We start from the raw sequence: 6000 nt of genomic DNA, 5'->3' as shown, positions 1-6000 counted from the left end.
TTCAGTGATATTTTTCTTTCAATTATATCTCCTCAAATGGTTAAACGATTGGAACAAAAAAGCTTGTTAATATTAAAATATCATTACTTTAGTTATACTCCCAATTGTAACAAAATCCGTTAAAATATCGATAAATGAACATAAGCTTGCGTTGTAAGAGCGTTTGGGTGTATACATTTAAAACGTTTATTCCGAGGAAACCACTCGCATTCATATCGCGAACAACATAGGCAATACAAGACTATAACTTAATTTTAACTATGTAATAAATAAATACATCGTTATAACCCATATTTGCTTCTAAATATGATTATACACTCATCTCGTCATTATTTATATAATAATATAGTTAACCAAGTTATCTTCAAAGACCGCGCAGTCAACTGTTCAACGTATTTCACGTTTTCAAGATAAGACGACAAATATCTAATGCGCAAAAAGACTTAAAGACAACTAGGTTATCTTCTGTTTGCTTTGACTTAGATTTCCCGAGGCGTATTACCTCACTGCCATATATGAAATGTTTGAAACTGGGAGAAAGCCTATATCTTAACAGAATATTTGGAAACTTATGTCATCCATATTTGTTTTGTATATGTTATGTTTAATAAGTTAAAAGTATTAATATTAAATCATGTTTGCAGTTTAAAACAGAGTTAAAGATAATAATTATTCAAAATTGCTAAATTCAAAACACCAACAATATACAAAGCGCTCATAGCAATACTTAGTTCCGTTTTTGAAGAGTGTGTACATTAAAACTTTCCGATCGATTCAGAGTTCTTCATTTCCTTAACATTATTATTTCTATAATGATTTACGAGATTAAAGAGTTTGTAAAATAACCGACTTGATGTTCACCGTAGCGCTAATTTTGTGCGATACAATGCAGTGCATTATTAAACAAAATGAAAACGGTTTCATCTGCTTTACACCAAATACAATAATTAACTCTTAAAAATAACAATAACTAATGAAAAATAATTTGAGTTTGTTTCCCAACAGATAAGAATAAGCGCCAGTATAAATCCGATTTTGCCGACGTTGTTGAGAAAGGTAGACGCATGGATGAAGAGGAGGTCGATATAGGCTTTAAGGTGGGTCCTTGTGAGGTGGCTTACAAAGGCTTTAAAGTAAGTAACTGTGAGTGGGATGACACAGGCTTTAAAGTAAGTAACTATGAATGGGGTGACAGAGGCTTTAAAGAAAGTAACTGTGAGTCCGATGACAGAGACTTCAAAATGGGTAACTGTAGGCGAGGTTGATAAAGGCTTTAAAGTGGGTAACAGTGAGCGAGGTTGACAAAGGCTTAAAAGTAGGTAACTGAGAGCGAGGTGGATAAAGGCTTTAAAGTGAGTAACTGTGAACGCGGTTTACAAAGGTCTTAAAGTGAGTAACTGTGAGCGATGTTGATAAAGGCTTTAAATGGATAACTTAGGTTGATAAAGCTTTAAAGTGGATAACTGTGAGCGAGATTGATAACGGCTTTTAAATGAGTAACTGTGAACGAGGTTGAAAAAGGCTTTAAATAGGGTAACTACGAGCGAGGTTGACGAAGGCCTTAAAGTTGGTAACTGTAAACGAGGTTGACAAAGGCTTTAAAATGGGTAACTGTAAACAACGTTGACAAAGGCTTTAAAATGTGTAACTGTGAGCGAGGTTGACGAAGGCTCTAAAGTGGGGAACTGCGAACGAGGTTGACAAAGGCTTTACAGTGGTTAACTGTGAGCGAGGTTGATAAAGGCTTTAAAGTGGGTAACTGAGAGCGAGGTGGATAAAGGCTTTAAAGTGAGTAACTGTGAACGCGGTTTACAAAGGTTTTAAAGTGAGTAACTGTGAGCGATGTTGATAAAGGCTTTAAAGTCGGTAATTGTGAGGTTGATAAATGCTTTAAAGTGGGAAACTGTAAGTGAGGTTGGCAATAGATTTAAAGAGGGTAACTGTGAGCGAGGCTTATAAAGGCTTTGAAATGAGTAACTGTGAGCGAGATTGATAAAGGCTTTAAAGTGAGTAACTGTGAGCGAGTTTGACAAAGCCTTGAAAGTGAGTAACTGTGAACGAGGTTGACAAAGGCTTTAAAATGGGTAACTGTGAACGAGGTTGACGAAGGCTTTGAAGTGGGTTACTGTGAACGAGGTTAACAAAGGCTTTAAAATGGGTAACTGTAAGCGAGATTGACGAAGGATTTAAAGTGGGTGACTGTGAACGAGGTTGACAAAGGCTTTAAAATGGGTATATGTGAACGAGGTTGACAAAGGAATGAAAAAGGCTTTAAATGTGGTAACTATGCGTGGGCTGGGAAGGCTTCAATGTGGTAACTGTGAGTAGATGTGACAAAGGCGTTATGGTGGTAAATGTGAATGGAGGTTGCAAAGGCGTATAGGTGGGTAACAGTGAGTGGGGGTGACAAAGGCTTTTGGGTTGGAAACAGTGAGTGGGGGTGACCAAGGCTTTAAGTTTGGTAATAGTGAGTGGTGGTGACAAAGGCTTTAAGGTGGGTAACAGTGAGTAGGGGTGACAAAGGCTTTAAGGTGGTTACAGTGAGTGGGGGTGACAAAAGCTTTAAGGTGGGTAACATTGAGTGGGGGTGACAAAGGCGTTAAGGTGGGTAACAGTGAGTAGGGGTGACACAAGCTTTAAGGTTGGTAACAGTGAGTTTGGTTGACAAAGGCTTTAAGGTGAGTAACAGTGAGTGGGGTTACAATATTTTAAGGTGGGTAACAGTAAGTGGGGGTGACAAACGCTTTAAGGTGGATAACAGTGAGTGGGAATGAAAAAAGTCTTAATGGTGGGTAACTCTGACTGGGAATGACAAAGGCTTAACGGTGGATAACTCTAAGTGGTGATGAAAAAGCTTAACGGTGGGTAACTCTGAGATGTGATGGCAAATGCTTAATGGTGGGTTACTCTAAGTGGTGATAAAAGAAGGCGTAACGGTTGGTAACTCTGAGTGGTGGTGACAAAGGCTAAACGGTGGGTAACTCTGAGTGGTGATAACAAAGGCTTAACGGTGGGTAACTCTGAGTGGTGATAACAAAGGCTTAACGGTGGGTAACTCTGAGAGGTGATAACAAAGGCTTCACGGTGGGTAACTCTGAGTGGTGATAAAAAAGGCTTAACGGTGGGTAACTCTGAGTGGTGATGACAAAGGCTTAACGGTGGGTAACTCTGAGTGGTGATGACAAAGGCTTAACGGTGGGTAACTCTGAGTGGTGATAAAAAAGGCTTTACGGTGGTTAACTCTGAGTGGTTATGACAAAAGGCATAACGTTGAGTAACTCTGAGTGTGGATGGCAAGGGTTTAACGGTGGGTAACTCTGATTGAAGGCTGTCACAGGCGTAAACCTGGGTAATTTTTATGTTTTTTTACAAATGCTTTTATGTAGGTTACTATTAGTGAGGGTGACAAAGCTTAAATGTTAGTAACAGTGAGTTGTGTTGACAAAGCTTTTAGATGGGTAACAGGGAGTAGGGGTGACAAAGGCTTCAAGGTCGGTAAGGTGAGGGTGCAAAAACAAATAAGGGGTGAAGGCAAAGGCTTTAATATTATTTTGAGTGGGGTTGACACAGGATTTAATGTGGGTTACTGTGAGCTTGGTTGACAGCGGGTTTATAACTGTGATCAAGAGATTGACAAAGTCTTCTGAGTGTAACTGCGATAAGGAGGTTGACTGTTTTTTCGTAGGTGAGGACAACTAAATAAACGGTTTTATTATATATTTTTATGTCTTAGGACCTGACAGTTGCGACGACGCCCAACATATACGTGGGCAAACGTAACTTCATTCACCAGCTTATGGACGTCGCTCTCGTGATTGCGAATGTCTCACAGCTGAAAGCGCTTCTCGTCGCCCCTCGCGGCGACTACTTCCTCCTCCTCCTCTCATTCATCTGCCTTTCAATAGTTCTCCAGGTCCTGTTCACAATCTGCATGCTCGTCATCTGGTCTATTGAGAAAAACCTCGAGGAGAAGACGACGCACGCGGCCTATGACGCTCCTACCGGTAATGGTCCTGTACCGTCGACATTGATTCTCAACAAGGAGGACGAGGGAAGAAAGCTGCTTGCGAACAGACTGGGCAGATTTGGGAATGTACTTGTGCTGTTTATTATCGTCTCAAACGTGTTTGTGACGGGGTTTGGTGTGGAAGGGGGTCGACATGAAGGAGCTGGAGACGGTGGCGGGAGCGGAAGTGGGAGCTTGTTTGGGACTGGACACGCCGCAAACAACACTCCGTTTCAATAAATCTCAACTTGTTTGCTATTCTCCATCGTAATATAGGCATAGCGACATTATTTACGCATATTTGATTTAGAACGATTTTACTAGTACTACGTACGTATGTTTATTTTCTGGCCTGCGAAAACTGTTCACTGAATAACTTTTTTATTGATTTTAAAAATAAAATGTTAGCATGAGTTTATTTTTATTTTGTATACATATATTTTTAGGAACGATTTATTAAATGCGTTTTATTATGCATGTTATTATTTAAACAAAATTCCTTTTAGCTGTCGATAAGCACCTTAAATCATCCATGAACATTCCCTTATGCACTGATAGTTCGATTGTCGTTGAACATTTACCCGTTGTCTTACACTTAGTTGTCATCCAGTCGCGCTATTTTTAGCATATCAGTCGAAACATGCTGTAGTCGGCTATCCGTAGAAACCAAAGGATCTAATTGCGAGCTAATTTGCTTGTATCACCATATTATATTTCCGGAAATGCTGTTCACCATGTACAAAAAAATATAGTGCACATTTTCTAATTCTAGTCTTTCTTATCATGATATCTGTGATTGAAAATCATTTATGATTATTTTGTCAATTTAATGATTGTTATATTATAGTATACATGTATCATGTATGGTACACGAATAACGTATATGCATGTAAATCATGTGTAATTTTATATAATTTGCCACGTGTTCTACATTCTAATCATATTCTCCATGTTATGAATATTAAGAGTGCTTGGATTGTTTGCAATTTACATGGAATATTTATTAAGCAAAATGACGATTTGCTGTTACATAGAATATAATAATTTATATTGTAGTGGATATGGTGTCCGCCTAGCGACCGGAAGGTCACGGGTTCAATCCCCAATGTGGGAGCCTTCTTTAGATTTCCTTCAAAGACACCTCAAGTCCCAGGAAACGGACTCCAGAGATCGTTTCAAATAAGCCTTAGGCTTTCTATGCAATCGAACTAAAATAAATAGGTTTAAACAAACATATAATTACAAACTGAAAATAGTATTGCCATATGTGTTTTGATGTTCAGGTCTACGGACACGTTTTTTCTTTAGCTGAATCGCCATAATAGTATGGACCGTGCTATGTGAAAAGGGGGTTAAATGCATGTGCGGAAAGTGTCGTCCCTGATTAGCGTGTGCGAACTGCCCGACTATTATGTTACATTAAACCCACTCTTCACAGACCGCGGCTCATACATTTGAGGTTTTCTGGAACCTTTTTATAATGCATTAAATTGGCTGCCTGATTATTCCTGGCAAGAATTATCACCCCATCGGACTTAATCGAACTGCAAATGAAAGGTTGCACACATAATTCGTGAATTACTTACGCAATTGCAAGATTATAGATATACTATCTGTTTTTATAATAAGGGAATGTTACTCCGGTGGTTTTGAAGCATCGTGAAATAAGAGTTGTCTCCCTCATATTAGATAAATATTTGTCAATTATTTAACGCTATATCTGATAACATTTTATTGATGTTAAATATTATATGTTTCTCGTACATATGAAGCATTCGATGTATGGTTTAAATGTGTTTAGTTATGTGATTGATTATGCTTCGCATGTAGCACGTGTTTGAATTAAAAAAGTGCTGTATATCGGAAAACTATTCAACTGTTACATTTTCTTATTTGTCAATTCATACTACAATTGGTATTGTGCTGATGGTTGCAATGATCTTGGTGGTGGAGATTATAGCAATGATGATGATGATTAGGGTTGATCTTCATTT

The sequence above is a fragment of the Dreissena polymorpha genome, chromosome 12, assembly GCF_020536995.1.
Source record: "Dreissena polymorpha isolate Duluth1 chromosome 12, UMN_Dpol_1.0, whole genome shotgun sequence".
Lineage (NCBI taxonomy): Eukaryota > Metazoa > Mollusca > Bivalvia > Myida > Dreissenidae > Dreissena > Dreissena polymorpha.
Note: the sequence above shows the minus strand (reverse complement) of the source record.